General features: G+C 42.7%; 1 protein-coding gene across 2 annotated transcripts in view; it reads right to left on the bottom strand.

Annotated features, from left to right (window-relative positions):
• Window positions 1-592, bottom strand: part of LOC144495630 (ALS2 C-terminal-like protein) — a 104780-nt gene extending 104188 nt beyond the window's left edge. For both annotated transcript variants that reach the window (XM_078215864.1, XM_078215865.1), the window contains exon 1: window positions 456-592. The gene's annotated coding sequence lies outside the window, so the exon portion shown is untranslated. The remainder of the gene's footprint in view (window positions 1-455) is intronic.
• Window positions 593-15871: the final 15279 nt, after the last annotated feature.

Here is a 15871-nt window from a genome sequence, read left to right as displayed (position 1 = left end):
AAATGTGAGAAGCAGGAAATAAATCTGTATGGAAGATGGATGGTGATTCTCCTCCTACTCTTAACTTTCCATTATAACACTGGTTTGCAAATCTCAGCATTATTCAGAGTCGAAGTGCAACAAGCTTTAATCACCACAGCTCAATTATTAAGAGGGAGTGGGAGAAAGAGAGAGAATAAACAAATAAAAAACAGGAGGGCTGATTCAGCAGCATGCAACGCTCAGGCAAGGACGCACTAGAAGAGCAAGTGATAGACACCGTGAGCCAGGGCAAGGATCTTAAACTAACAAACTAGCTCAAACTATATTGGATTCAGTTTCTTCCCCCTCAGCACAACTAGACAAGATTAGCTCCTTCTGGAATAAATCAAGTGACTACTTTTCAAAAACGTCCTTTGCAGAATTACTTGCAGTATGATAATGGGCATTTTTAGAAGAAAGCCCTATTGTCTTACCTGGAATTGCTGCGACTTCAGAGTTGGCCTGTTTAAACCAGTGTTTCACATCTACCCTGTCAGAGAGCAAAGTGAGGTTGTGAAACCAGAATTATTCATGTGTAGTGTAGTGTAAACTACATCAGTAAGGAAGTACAGTTCAGCAATCAGGCTCCTCCTCTCCCATGTTGCCTTGCATGAATTCCTAGTAACCATAGTGATGACTGCTGCACCTTCCCAGAATCTGGAGCCCTCCCTGTAATGTGTTTACCAGTTGAATAATATCCCCAGTCAGGTCATTACATGATTACTATTGTATCCTTCATATTGTTATGTGCACATAAGATGCATGGTACACAGACCAAAACAGAAGCACACCTAAACAAAGAGGTACGTTGTCAGTGTTACTTTGTCAGTTAAGATGTGGTGCTCACAAAAACCCACCACAAATAATATCTAAACCAAGATGCAAAAAAATCTATACGGATAGAAGCTCAGTTTGCCTAATTCTGTAATGCAAAGATATTCCACAAACATGCAGGATCCTGCTGTCAAGAGCCAATCTTGGGAACATCCCACACTTGTAATGGTTCCAGCAGAGTTAAACCATGAAGCAATGTAACTCCGAGGAGAGACAGTGGTATAGTGGTAAGGTCCCTGGACAATAATCCAGGGGATGTGGGTTCTGGAATATAAAACTAGTCACAGTACAGAAGACCATGACAACAACCATTTATTACTGTCTGATTGACTAATGCTCCTATGGGGAAGGATAGATGTCATCCTTACCTACTCTGGCTTACATGCGAGTCCAGACCCACATCAATGTAGTTGACTCTTAACCTCCCTCTGCAAAGGCCAAGCAAGTCACTCATGGGCAAGGGCAATTAGGGTCAAGCAACCAGCGGTGGCCTTGCCAACAACACCAATATCCCATGGAAGAAAAACTAGTAAACTTCCTTTTCCTTGTCCAGCTGGGACATCAATTGAGACATTTTAAATTTGAACTCATGGTCACTCAGCCAGAATGAACTTAAAAATCACACCCAAGGCGAGGTCCCACACTCATGCTGCAGAGTCCGATCTTAGCCTGCTACTTGAATCTGTTGCAAGAGCATAGCTTGCCCAGAGGCCTGCACTGAAAACCCATCGTGGTTTTTCTGCCAGACCAAGCAGGAGAAACACTGGCACAAGAGACTCCAGCAGTTCAGTTGGGGGTGTCCTGCCCAAATACCACCACCTCTATCTGAGTCAACTTCTGTCAGTATTTCCATTGACATAGCATATGGATGGCATTTGGGGAGCACTCGGAAATTACAGTGAGTGTGAAATAACTTACAAGATAGCCCCACATCCGATATGGTTTGTCTCCAACATTTTGTAATATTGACCCATAACTTTTAAGTAATACAGTAACATCTTCCTCATTCCTTTATCCAGGGAGGAACAACAGATCAAGTTTTATGCATTCAGTGGAAATGAAAAGCTTCGTATTTCTTGGTAAACATGAATGGAAAGCCCATATGTTTGATTTGTAACGGGCAAGCTGCACGAGAAAGAATGCAACAAAAGATTAACAGGTGCAAGTATAAGGGGGCAATTCTAACATGCTAATAAGTTACAGTATACATCGTCCAGCAAGTGATCCAATGTCTCAATCTTGCACTCTCTTGTAAACCTCGTGGCAAAATGAAGCCACTGTTAAGTTGTTTCACAATCAAGGTTAATGTCACCCTTACCTCAGCAGACTTTGAAAATATTCCATGTTAGCACAACCATATTACATGGTGGCTGCGAGAGAAAAACGAACCTGAAAAGTCTCAGTCATTAACTGAGGTAACTCATCTGGGGTACCGTGTAGACACACAAGTGTTATACCCCATGGAAGACCAGGTCAAGGCCATAAAGAGGTACCAGCCCCCAAAAATACATCTGAGCTCATAATTTTTGGGAATGGTAAATTACTATGGGCATTTTAGGTGCACCTACCATACTGTTAGAAAGAGTTCCAGGATTTTGACCCAGCGACAGTGAAGGAATGGTCATACATTTCCAAGTCAGGATGGTGAGTGGCTACAGAAGTGTCAGGCCACAGGTAAAATGTACAATTAACAGGTTCAAACTTTCCCCTTCCCTCCTGGTTTACAGAAAGGCAAATGAACCATTGTGTTGTTAAAAAGTGATCGTTGTATTAAAGGGAAATATTTTATTGCAAGAAATTTAGGAATGAGGAAATTAAACAAAATATCATACTGCAGCTACTGAAGTTAAATGTTAACATGGTAAAGTTGTGTCTTTTAACTGTTTTCCATTCAACTTTACAAAATTTAACAGATGCTTTATTGAAACATCAAAACACATTTAAATATTATCGTAATTGAAGTAAACAAAGCAGAAAAATACTAAATGGCATGGTTGCTTTCATTTTCCACTGCCCAAAATGTGAACTCTCCTTTGTTCAACCTCATCATGCAATAAGGTTTCCAAAGCAGGGTCCAAGAAGTTCTGACCTATCTTCTTCCCAATTATATTTTCAGTTTCCATATTCTAAAGTAAAACACGAAGACACAACCATTCGGCACGTAAAGTTATATAATGCATATTTAAATAGTAATTTCACAGATTAAAAAAACAAAACCTTAGCTCATTTATACACATTAAATACTCATCTTCAATCATAAAATTAAAGATCACTTTAGCAGGGAATCCTTTTGCTCTCCGTTTTCAGTACAAAACGGCTGTTTCAAAGCATGACCTCAATGGGAAGTCCCCTCCCAATCTGACCCTGTCATGGGGGCATGACTGCAGTCCGCCTGCAGGGATATGGAAATCGAACATAATTGAAGGAACAACATAACGTTTGAAATTGGGAAGAGTACCCAAGAGACCAAGTTCTCCAAATGGTTAATCCCTTGTGGGCCAAAATCAGTTGTGAAACTACTAAATATAGGAGAAAAGCAAAATCTTGAAATAAGGTGAAAGAAAAGAAAAAGTAGGAACGAGAAAGAATAAGCATGTCAACTGGAACAGGCAGAAAAGGAGAGAGATAAGACAGAAAATGGAATAGCAAAGGGCAAATTTAGCAAAAGGAGGAAAGTGAAAAGGGGACAGAATATCAACTAAGGTTGACAATTAAAGGAAGCACCAGCACATGCAGAATGATTTATTTCCAAATGAAACCCAGTGGGGAGGTGTTTAAATTTGTACAAGCTCTTCCAAAGTTTCAGGAAAGAGCTGTAGAAGCATTCTTCATCTCATTTGAAAAATAGCCAAAATAAATTTGGGCATTGCACTTGAGTTGGTAATTGGAACTTGAGGTATGTGCATCGCTGTCAGTGGAGAAGTCTAGGAAATATTATGCTGTACACATGACTATTCTGAATGCATATTTCTTGGTTCCAGTAGTGTACAGACAAAGGAAAACAGCCTGGACAGACTTGAATTGGGTTTTGACTGTTGGATAAGATAATTAAAAATAAAGATAACATGAAGTTATTAGAGAAGTAATTATTTTAGAAGAATTTAAAGATTCACTTCCTTCAGTAGAAAGAACCCACAACAGACTTAAAACAGCTAGGTAGGCAGCAAAGATTGCAGATAGCAGGTGAGAAATAAAGACATAATTGACATGTAAAAATGGTACAGCAATCATGGGGGATTTTAATCTGTAATATCGATTGATCAATCTAGGTCGGTCAAGGCAGCATTGAGGAGTTCATAGAATGTATCCGTGATAGTTTCTTTGAACAGTATATAATGGAACCTACAAGGGAGCAAGCTATCCAAGAGCTGGTCCTCCAATGAGACAGGAATAATTAACCATTTTACAGTTAGGGATCCTCTCGGAAGAAGCGATCACAGTATGGGTGAATTTAAAATACAGATGTAGCACAAGGTGGTAAAATTCAATACCAGTGTCTTATGCTGAAACAAAGGAGACTCCAACGGGATGAGGAAGAAGTTGGCTAAGGTAGACTGGGAGCAAATACTTTATGGTGGGGCAATTGAGGACTTTCAAAGTGATTTTTCAGTGCTCAGCAAAAGTATACACCAGTAAGGAAGGACTGTACGAAAAAGGGATAATCAGCCACAGATATCCAAGGAAATAGAGTGTATCAAATTGAAAGAAAATGCATGCAAAGTGGCCACGACTCGTGGGAAACTAGAGGATTGGGAAATCTTTGAAGGTCAATAGAAAGCCACGAAAGATATAAAAAGATGAAAATAATGTCCAAAGTCCAAAGATGTGCGGGTTAGGTTGATTGGCCAGGTTAAAAATTGCCCCTTAGAGTCCTGGGATGCGTAGGTTAGAGGGATTAGTGGGTAAATATGTGGGGATAGGGCCTGGGTGGGATTGTGGTCGGTGCAGACTCGATGGGCCGAATGGCCTCCTTCTGCACTGTAGGGTTTCTATGATTTCTATGATTCTATGAATAATCTACCTTAGAATATAAAAACAAATAGCAAAAGTTTCTACAAATATATAAAATGAAAAAAAGTGGCTAAAGTAAACATTGTTCCTTTAGAGGGTGAGAGGGATGTACTAACTGCAAATGAGAAAATGGCCAAGGCATTGAACAGATATTTTGTGTCAATCTTCACAGTGGAAGACACAAATAACATGCCAAAAATTGATGACAAGGCAGCTATGGTAGGTGAGGACCTAGAAACTATTGTCACTAAAGAGGTCATATTGGGCAAGCTAATGGGGCTAAAGGTGGACAAGTCTCCTGGCCCTGATGGAGTGCATCCCAGGGTACTAAAAGAGATGGCGAGTGAAATAGCAAATGCACTAGTGGTCATTTACCAAAATTTGCTGAACTCGGGGTGGTTCCCACAGATTGGAAAACAACAAATGTGACGCCACTGTTTAACAAAAAGGAAGTAGACAAAAGGCAGTTAACCATAGGCCCGTTAGCAATATATCTAGATGTAAATTGTCCCATTGGGAAGACGCAGCATGGGTTCATGAAGGGCAGGTCATGTTTGACGAATTTGGTGGAATTCTTCAAGAACATTGTGTGCGGTGGACAATGGGGAACCTGTGGATGCGGTGTATCTGGATTTCCTGAAGGCATTTGACAAGGTGCCGCACCAAAGACTGCTGCATAAGATAAAGGGGCAGTGTTACAGGTAATGTATTAGCATGGATAGAGGATTGGTTAACTAACAGAAAGCAAAGAGTGGGGGTAAATGGGTGTTTTTCTGGTTGGCGAGCAGTAACTAGAGGTGTGCCTCAGGGATCAGCGTTGGGACCACAATTGTTTGCAATTTACATCAATGATTTGGAGACTAAGTGCAATGTGCCAAAATTCACAGATGGCACCAAGATGTGGCAGAGGATGCTGAAAGTCCGCAAAGGGATATAGATAGTCTAAGTGAGTGGCTAAGAATCTGGCAGATGGAATACAATGTTGGTAAATGTGAGGTCATCCATTTTGGTAGGAATAACAGCAAAATGGACTATTATTGAAATGGTAAAAGATTGCAGCATGCTGCTGTGAAGAGGGACCTGGGTGTCCTTGTGCATGAATCACAAAAAATTGGTTTGCAGGTGCCGCAGGTAATTAAGGCAAATGGAATTTTGTCCTCAATTGCCAGAGGGATGGAGTTTAAAAACAGGGAGGTTTATGTTGCAGCTGTATGAGGTGCTGTTGAGGCCACACCTGGAGTACTGTTACAGTTTTGGTCTCCTTACTTGAGAAAGGATATACTGGCACTGGAGGGGGTGCAGAGGAGATTCACTAGGTTGATTCTGGAGATGAGGGTTGGCTTATGAGGAGAGACTGAGTCGACTGGGACTATACTCATTGGAATTCAGAAGAATGAGGGGAGATAATATAGAAAGATGACATTATGAAAGGAATAGATAAGATAGGAGCAGGGAGGGTGTTTCCACTCGCAGATGAAACTAGAACAAGGGGACATGGCCTCAAAATAAGGGGGAGCAGATTGCAGACAGTTGAGAAGGAACTTCTTCACCCAAAGGCTTGTGAATCTATGGAATTCCCTGCCCAATGAAGCAGTTAAGGCTACCTCATTGAATGTTTTCAAGGCAAAGATAGATACATTTTTGAACAGTGATGGAATTAAGGGTTATGATGAGTCGGTGGGCAAGTGGAGCTTGAAAATATCAGCCATGATCTTACTGAATGGTGGAGCAGACTCGAGGGGCCAGATGGCCTACTCCTGCTTCTTGTTCTTATATTCGTATGATGAGCTGATCCATAAATCAAAACCATTTATTCAATCACCCTTTTAAATCAGAGGATAGAAAATAGGAAGGGGAAAAGGAAGACAGGTATTCAAGGAAGACTAAGAAGTCTCAAACACCAGGGTAAAGGCCAACAGGTTTATTTGGTAGCACGAGCTTTCGGAATGCTGCTCCTTCTTCAGGGCTCACCTGATGGAAGGAGCAGCGCCCCAAAAGCCCATGCTACCAAATCAACCTGTTGGACTTCACCCTGGTGTTGAGACTTCTTACTGTGCCTACCCCAGTCCAACGCCAGCATCTCCACTTCAAGGAAGAGAAGGACAGTTGGAGATTCTAAGGAAATTTCATATCAGCAGTGCCGGATTTAGGCACAAGCTAAACAAGCTACAGCTTAGGGCCTCACAAAATTTCAGAAGGTTTACAAAGAGGAGAACATTTAAGAGCGGATACCAGAAATGGAAAAGAAAGCACCAGCTTGAAGAGCAACTCAAAAAATTACCAAAAGTTGAGTTACTTTACTCCAGAAGCAGATAAGGATCCACAAACACAAGGTAATCAGCAAAGTCCAAAACAACCACAGCCTCGTGCCTCTGCTACTGAGACAACAGAGTTTGGAATCTCAGCTGAGGAAAACATTTTTCACTTTAAATACCTTGCTATTAAATAATTAAAAGTCATAATTATGTTTTCAATTTTTTTGTGGCGACCCAAGGTCCTGTTTTGGTACGCACCTTTGTGAGACTGGGTACTGGGACCTCTGCTATTTGTGATATATATAAATGATTTGGAAGAAGGTGTAACTGGTGTAATCAGCAAGTTTGCGGATGACACGAAGATGGCTGGAATTGCGGATAGCGAAGAGCATTGTCGGGCAATACAGCAGGATATAGATAGGCTGGAAAATTGGGCGGAGAGGTGGCAGATGGAGTTTAATCCGGATAAATGCGAACTGACGTAGGGAGGAGTTATACAATAAATGGCAGAGTCATCAGGAGTATAGAAACACAGAGGGACCTAGGTGTGCAAGTCCACAAATCCTTGAAGGTGGCAACACAGGTGGAGAAGAAGGCATATGGTATGCTTGCCTTTATAGGACGGGGTATAGAGTATAAAAGCTGGAGTCTGATGATGCAGCTGTATAGAACGCTGGTTAGGCCACATTTGGAGTACTGCGTCCAGTTCTGGTTGCCGCACTACCAGAAGGACGTGGAGGCATTGGAGAGAGTGCAGAGAAGGTTTACCAGGATGTTGCCTGGTATGGAGGGTCTTAGCTATGAGGAGAGATTGGGTAGACTGGGGTTGTTCTCCTTGGAAAGACGGAGAATGAGGGGAGATCTAATAGAGGTGTACAAGATTATGAAGGGTATATAGGGTGAACAGTGGGAAGCTTTTTCCCAGGTCGGAGGTGACGATCACGAGGGGTCACGGGCTCAAGGTGAGAGGGGCGAAGTATAACTCAGATATCAGAGGGACGTTTTTTACACAGAGGGTGGTGGGGGCCTGGAATGCGCTGCCAAGTAGAGTGGTGGAGGCAGGCACGCTGACATCGTTTAAGACTTACCTGGATAGTCACATGAGCAGCCTGGGAATGGAGGGATACAAACGATTGGTCGAGTTGGACCAAGGAGCGGCACAGGCTTGGAGGGCCAAAGGGCCTGTTTCCTGTGCTGTACTGTTCTTTGTTCTTTGAGACCTTTTGGTGTAACTTTTTAACAAGGGGCCTCCAAGCTTTATAGAGCTTAGGGTCTCACCAAGTCTAAATCTGGCACTGCATATCAGACTCAGAAGGAAGGTGGAAGTGATGTGAAAAAAACTTAAATTTTTTCATGGGCTGTGTGCACATTACATTACAATGTGTTGGGAGGTTACATGGAAGGCCTACTGCAGTAATAGGAGACGTTCAGGGCAAGACAAACCAATAGGTTTCGTGCAAGTAGAAGAGAAAGCACAGGTGTTAACTGAAGGTGTGAAAATGCGTTCACAACCTACTCAAAGGAATGTTGAAAAGCAGGCTGTAAAAACGTTTAAAGACTTAGGCCTGAATTTTGCCACCTTTCATGCTGGCAGGATTTTCCCATCCCGCCAGTGAACGGAGATTTGGTTGGCCGCCAAAAACTGACCTCACTGCAGTGGGAACGTGGCGTGAATGGCAGGTAAGATCACGCCCTTAATGTGTAAGCAGCAAGTTTTTCGACATGTGAAAGAAATTGCAAAAGATGTAAAACATTTAAGGGATATGGGGACTAGACAGTATGGAATAATGTGTTGCCAAGAGGGGTTATTTCAGGAAGTAATAAGTAGAGGGTTAAAGCAATAAATGGAATTCATGGAGAAACAAAAATTATTCCATTGTGCAAGTTAAATGTAAAAAGGAGTTTGACCACAGGTGAGGTGGTTGTAGGGGTAATGGATGAATTGCCTTCTGCAGGGTTTCAATTTACCTGAGGAAACTGAGCTGGGTCAATGTTGGTTGAACAACCTTTGGAAATGCAGTGGTGTTGCAGAAGAAACATCCTGGATTGTTTCCAGGCTATGTGTGGTAGCATGATCACAGACTCAAGCCAAGATAGGAAGAGTCATTGTCCCGATCACAGGGCAAAGAGACTGAAGTTCAGCTGGCTGAGACACTCTGAAGAGAAGATTGAGGAGGCCGAGGTGTTTAGCTCAGTGAAATAGGTAGCATTACAGCAGAAAGATCTGCAAAATAAAGCACTAATACCAGACACCCTATTCAGAGACAGCAGCCCCAGAATGTTATTACCTCAAGAGTATTACCAAGGAAGTGGCATATTCTGGCAAATGAGAAGTGGGCAGTAATACACGAGATAGTAATACTATTTGGAAACAGAACAGACATTTTGCAGCTTCTCATGAAGCTCTAGTGGGGCATTTGTGAAGCAAGCAAGCCTGGGCTAAAATACAGAAACATTTCCACTGGCCTGGATTGCATAAAGGTGCAGTCAAGCTGTGTCAGACACGTCACACGTCAGATGACAGAAAAACCTCAGACAATAATTAAACCTACACCAGTAATTCCTATCCTAGCATTTGAGGAACCTTTAACTAAGGTTCAAATTGTGTAGGGTCCTTCCCCAAGACAAAAAAGTGGAAATCAGTTCTTCAGACAGTCATACATGTTATCCAGTAGATTTCTGGAAGCAATACTACTTGAGAAATATCACAGCAAAGAGGATCGTAGAAAATAATTTATTTAGACCATAAGATATAGGAGCAGAATTAGGCCCTTCGGCCCATTGAGTCTGCTCCACCACTCAAGTTTCTCAACCCCATTTTCCCTGTAACCTTTGATCCCTTTACCAACCAGGAAGCCAAAATCTCTCTAATGTTTGAAAAAGCGATGTTCAATTGTGTAAAGGTGTAATTTTTGTTTTAATAAATGTTCAATTTTTAAAAAAGATTTCTATGCCATAAACTTAAGTAATCTAAAACGCAACCTGTTAATTTTATTAATTCAATGACATTAAGTGCTTTAATGATAGAATGCAATGTCATGTTTGTATGGTATGGATTTGGGTTATGTATGCACAAATGTATGACGTAGGTGTACATGTAGTCACTGTTTTTATACAAATGTGTAGAATTATACATTATATTGGAGACGGAGCCAAAGACTAACTTCCACTTGTGTGGACAATGAAGTTCTATTCTATTACATGAATATAAATCATCACAATTGGTCTAAGTGTTACTCATCTTCAGGAAAACCTCTCATAATACACAAATCACACAATAGTTCTGGCAGCTGATTAAAATTTCCCTTTGGGATTTGGACACCCGCACTTAGCAGCTGCCATGCCATAACACAAGACCTGTTTCTTGAGAATGAGGTGGGCCAAGTGAATCAAGTGTCAGTGGGAGAACTTTTCAGGGACAGTGATCATTGTATCAAAGTTTAGGGTGACTATGGAAAACAAGGGACAATCCAGATTAAGAATAATTAACTGGGAGAAAGCCAACTTCAACGGGGTATGACTGGATCTGGACTGAATAAATTGGAACCAAAAAGATTAGTAGGGAAGACAGAACTAAACAATGGACTGCCTTCAAAGAGGAGATGGTTTGGACATATTCAGGGTATTTTCTTGTGAAAGGATAAACAAATCCAGAGCTCCCTGGATGACAAAGGAGGTAAAGTGTTCTTGTGTTCATAACACTCCCCCCTTCTGTGTTCAGCTGAGTTCTCAATTCTACTTTCTACCTGACACCTGTGTTATTACTGGACAGGTCCGATCCCAAAATGGAACACCTGGCTTGTATTTCTCCCCCAGGGCTCAAGTGACCTTTGCTTTTCCTGTTATATATTAATGATCTAGACCTTGGTGTACAGGGAACCATTTCAAAATTTGCAGATGATACAAAACTCAGAAGCATTGTTAACTTTGAAGTTAGTGTAGAACTTCAAAAAGGACATAAGCAAGTTGCTGGATTAGTCAGATAGGTGCAGAGAAATGAGAATGCATTTTTGTCAGAAGAACATTGAGACACTAAAATGAATGCAGGAACAGAGGGATCTGGGCGTAGAAATGCATAAATCATTTAAGGCGATAGGACAGGCTGAGAGAGCAGTTAGTAAAGTATGCAGTATCCTAGATTTTATTAATAGAGTACAAGAGGAAGTCATGTTGAACTTGAACTATAAGCCAATAGTTAAACCTCAGCTGGCGTAATGTGTACAGTTCTGCATTTTAGAAAAGGTGTGAAGGCATTGCAGAGAGTGCAGAAGGTCTTTATTGTACCACAGCTTGGCATGGCTCCTGCTCTGACCAAGACTGCAAGAAACTCCAAAGGATCGTGAATTAAGCCCAGTTCATCACTCAAACCAACCTCCCATCAATTGACTGTCAATTGATGTCCAAGGTAGGTTCTTTACTCAGTGGTTGGGGTGTGGAATGGACTGCCTGCTGTGATAGCGGAGACGGACACTTTAGGAACATTCAAGCGGTTATTGGATAGGTACACGGAACACACCAGAATGACGGAGTGGGATAGCTTGATCTTGGTCTCAGACAAAGCTCAGCACGACATCATGGTCTGATGGGCCTGTACTGTGCTGTACTGTTCTATGTACACTTGCCACTGCCTTGGAAAAGCAGCCAGCATAATCAAGCCCCCCCCCCCCCTCCACTCCAGACACACACTTCCATGTTCTTCCGTCAGGAAAAAGATGAAGTCTGAAATCACGTACCAACCGACTCAAAAACAGTTTCTTCCCTCCTGCCAGACTTCTGAATGGATGTACCTCACATTAACTTGATATTTCTCTACACCCGAGCTATGACTAACATTACATTCTGCACCCTCTCCTTTCCTTCCCTATGAACGATATGCTGTGTCTGTATAGCACGCAAGAAAACAATACTTTTCACTGTATACTAATACGTGACAATAATAAATCAAATCAAGTCAAAGGTGTTGAGAATGGTTTCGGGGAGAGAAACTTTTGTTAAGTAATATTGGAGAAGTTGGACACCTGCATGGGAAGGAGACGGAGGGGATGTCCCAGCACTGCCTCTGTGCAGGCAGCATAAACTGCAGGCACTGTGTTCAAGTACTTCTTCCAACAGAGCTGATAAGACAGGCGGAGTGTGAAACTTGTGCCACCAATGGATCTTTATTGCACACAGTAGTCCATACGTAGTGAATGTTTGAAGGGATAAAACAATACACAGAAGGTGCAAGGCAAAGTAAAAACAAACAAAAATATCTACATTTATTCAAAGTTAATGACTTATTTACTCGGTTGATTTAAGCTAAATCAATGAAAGCATCAGACTCCAAAACCCCAGTACTCCTTAGAGTGGAAGAACCAGTATTAATAAGATTACACCCCACCCATTGGGCTAAATTATTTAAACATTTGAAAACAAATAACAAAGACATTACAGAAAAGAACACTGAGCCCATGAGCGTGACACCGTCCTCAGAAGGAACGGAGGGGGAGACTGGATCAGACTAGAGTTGGATGATCAACCATGATCATAAAGAATGGCAGAGCAGGTTCGAAGGACCGAATGGCCTACTGTTGTTATTTTCTATGTTTCTAATCTACAAATAATATGAAACGCATGTTCCTCTACCTGCGCTAGTGTCAATTTCAGCTTTCACTTCCACACAGGCATATTAGCAGCCCTCTATGTACGTGCCCCTTTCCCCCACCTTGGGTCCTTGTGGAGGAATGCAGAAGCCACAGCTCATCACAGTGGCTCACAGCTTAGAACATTTATGTAAATGAACAAGATAATTATCCTTCATGTATGCAAGTGTTTGTGTGCATGGGTGAAGTGTTTGTGCTCTCCGTCATAGGGAAAGTTAAGATATACAGCCATTATCCATCTGATGAAAGTAGCACAGACGTTAATTTAGGAATAAGTATGCTGATGGAATTAGCATGCTCCAGGACCTGAGAGTAGGAGACCTTGTCCTGCTAAGAAATACCAACTTTACATCTAAGACAAACATATATAGAAACTGTTCAATCCTTTTTCCTGCTTAGGAAATGTAGTCCTGGTCTCTTAATTGCAGTGAGGATGCAAGGCTTGGTAGACAGACAGTTTGATGCTCAGTCAGGTTGCAGTTGGAAGTACGTCCCCATTCCTTCATTGTCACTGGGTCAAAAACTTGGAGCTCCCTTCCCAACAACACTGTGGGCCTTCCTGCACCACAAGAACTGCAGTAGTTCATGATGTTGGCTCACTGCCATCTTTGCAAGAGCCATTAGGGATGGGCAATAAATGCTGTCTTTGCCTGTGATACTCACCCCCCCGTGAATGAATAAGTAAAATGAGACTGGCATGCTCGGAGGCCTTCAGAGTGAAATCACCAAGCCTGTGACCACGTCTCGGAAAAGCTGATGTTTGGAGAACTTACAGATAGGAGGGTCATTTCCAACTTTGGATAGGCTTTCAACTGCCTCGGTGTTTGTTCACTTCCACCTCATTGAGCCTTTGCTGCAGCATGGCAGCCTGGGTCCCCGAGGAGCCGCAACGCCGATCTCAGTCACTCCAAAATGATAAGAGGATAAACTCTGTTTCAGTTCAAAGGCAGACAATACTATCCCCCCCTCAGCATAGGGGAGAAAGAGCAGCATTATATTCCTCAGCATGAAGGTGCAACATTGCCTCAGGGCTCTTGTGACAGATCATTACTGACATCTGCAGTCTCCTGACACAAGACCTTATTTCAAGAGGGCCTGCTGGGCAAACATTGTCAATGATTACCAAAGCCCTGAATATCTTCACCTCTCGTTCCTTTCTGGGATCTGCGTATGACAAAGACCTCAACCTTCTGCATACAATTGCATTGCCCAGGCCACAAATGCCTTGCTTACCAAGAATGCCACTCTCAAGTCCACTTGACACAGATGAGACCAGTTGGAGACAGAGGACTGCCTCCTATGTTGCAGTTTTGATTCTCCTGGGTGCAGGAAGCATTGACTGCACACATGGGCTAAGTGCCCTCAGTTAAAACTGGAATGTTTATCAAGTATAAGGGATTCCAATCCCTTGAATGTGACCACCAGAAGATTGTCATGCATATCCATGCTGGATATCAAGGGAGACTGTCAGGACTCATTCTGCAGCAGTCATCTCCCACAGGTTTTCACTCCTCCAGTGTCAGTGGGTGACTCCTTCGAGCCAAGAGCTATCCTCGGAAGATAAGGCTGATATCTACTGCAAGGATCCTCATCAGTGAGCCAGGGGCGATACACATTAGGAACTTCATAACCACAAGAGCAATAGTACAATCCTCTGGATTGCTCAGCTGTCCTGGCCAGATCCCATTTCTCCACTGCTTCTAGATCATAACCAAGTGTTTTGGGCAACACCAACGCATACAAGGACTGTAAAACGCACATTGGCCATTTAAAATGGTAGAAGTGGCCACATTTGGCTGCAGAAAGTGGCTGTTTTCTCCCAGCAGGCTCAGCCCTGCCTGTGCGCAGAAAGGGTGCCTCCAGTCGAATTCACAAACTGTCAGGGTCCGCACAGGCTGCTGATTAGATTAACTGAATCACAAAGGGAGCAGATGACGTCACCAGACCAGACCTGCATCGAGATTGGAAGATTGCTACCAGCCACAATGTACCTGGATAAGATACAATAGATACGATAATGGGGCTATCCAGCAGTAAGGAGAAACCCATCTCCATGATGGGAAAGCAATCTGTAAGCCCCAGTAAAGTGATTAGGAACATCGATGGGCCATTCATACTGTACAAGGCAGTCTCAGCCGTTTGTGATTTCAGTAGACTGTGCTATCACGGAGGCTGATAGTGATCCAGGACCATTGTTCTTGCAATTGCCGGGGGGGTGGAGCTCACGAGACTTTTGAAATCTGAACTTTAAAAAGTGTGGCTTCGCAGCCATTCTCGTTCTCTTCGGACCCGCATGGCAACTCTCTCACGCTCCTGAACCGCGTTGCAGACAGCAGTTTTCCAGCACACAGCCAGCCCAGAAGGTCAATGTCGGCTCAATTGAGTATTTCCTAGTAATTCGTCAAGTTCCCGAGGGTAACATAGCAGTGGAGGCTTTTGTGGGAATGGTGGGTGCATGAACCTTTTCATAGTATAAGATGTTGCGAACACTGTTTAAAATTAGAATTTACATTGTGCCCGTTTAGTTTTGTTCCCATAGTCATAGAGTATAAGATACCTATATGTTGTTTTCTGGTGTTGAAGAAGTTTAATTTTGGTGTTTAATAAAAGATATATGATTTGAACTCGATTGGAGCCCATCTTGCTCTTTCATTTCCTCATCAGCTATCCCTGGTCGGCTCACATTTTAATATCCCTTACCATAACTCCGGAGTCAAGAACCAAGGGTACTCTGGGCGATTTGAACCCGCCCACTCCGGAAAGGCTGCCAGGTAGTGGATAGGCAGCAGTTTCCTTTTCTCTCTTGGGGGCACTACTCTAGTGAAGTCGGCGCAAGGTGGCCGTTGTTCCATCGGCGAGAGAGAGAATCACTCGGGCATTGGTGGGGTTTGGGTAACAGAGAACCAAACCCAAAATAAGCCCGCGAGTGGAGTTAAAGAGGGAGCCCGCTCCATAACGTGACCTCCAAATCTGTCGTCACTTTCCTGCCCTCCAACTGATTCTGCATACCTGTTGGGTCTTCCTCCACCTCTTCATTTTCTGATACTCTGCCAATGGTAAGCGTGCAGGTGCAGCAGGCAGTAAAGGCAGCAAATGACATGTTGGCCT

Source organism: Mustelus asterias, chromosome 7 (genome assembly GCF_964213995.1).
Source record: "Mustelus asterias chromosome 7, sMusAst1.hap1.1, whole genome shotgun sequence".
Lineage (NCBI taxonomy): Eukaryota > Metazoa > Chordata > Chondrichthyes > Carcharhiniformes > Triakidae > Mustelus > Mustelus asterias.
The sequence above is the reverse complement of the archived record's forward strand: the minus strand, read 5'-3'. Positions and strand labels throughout refer to the sequence as shown.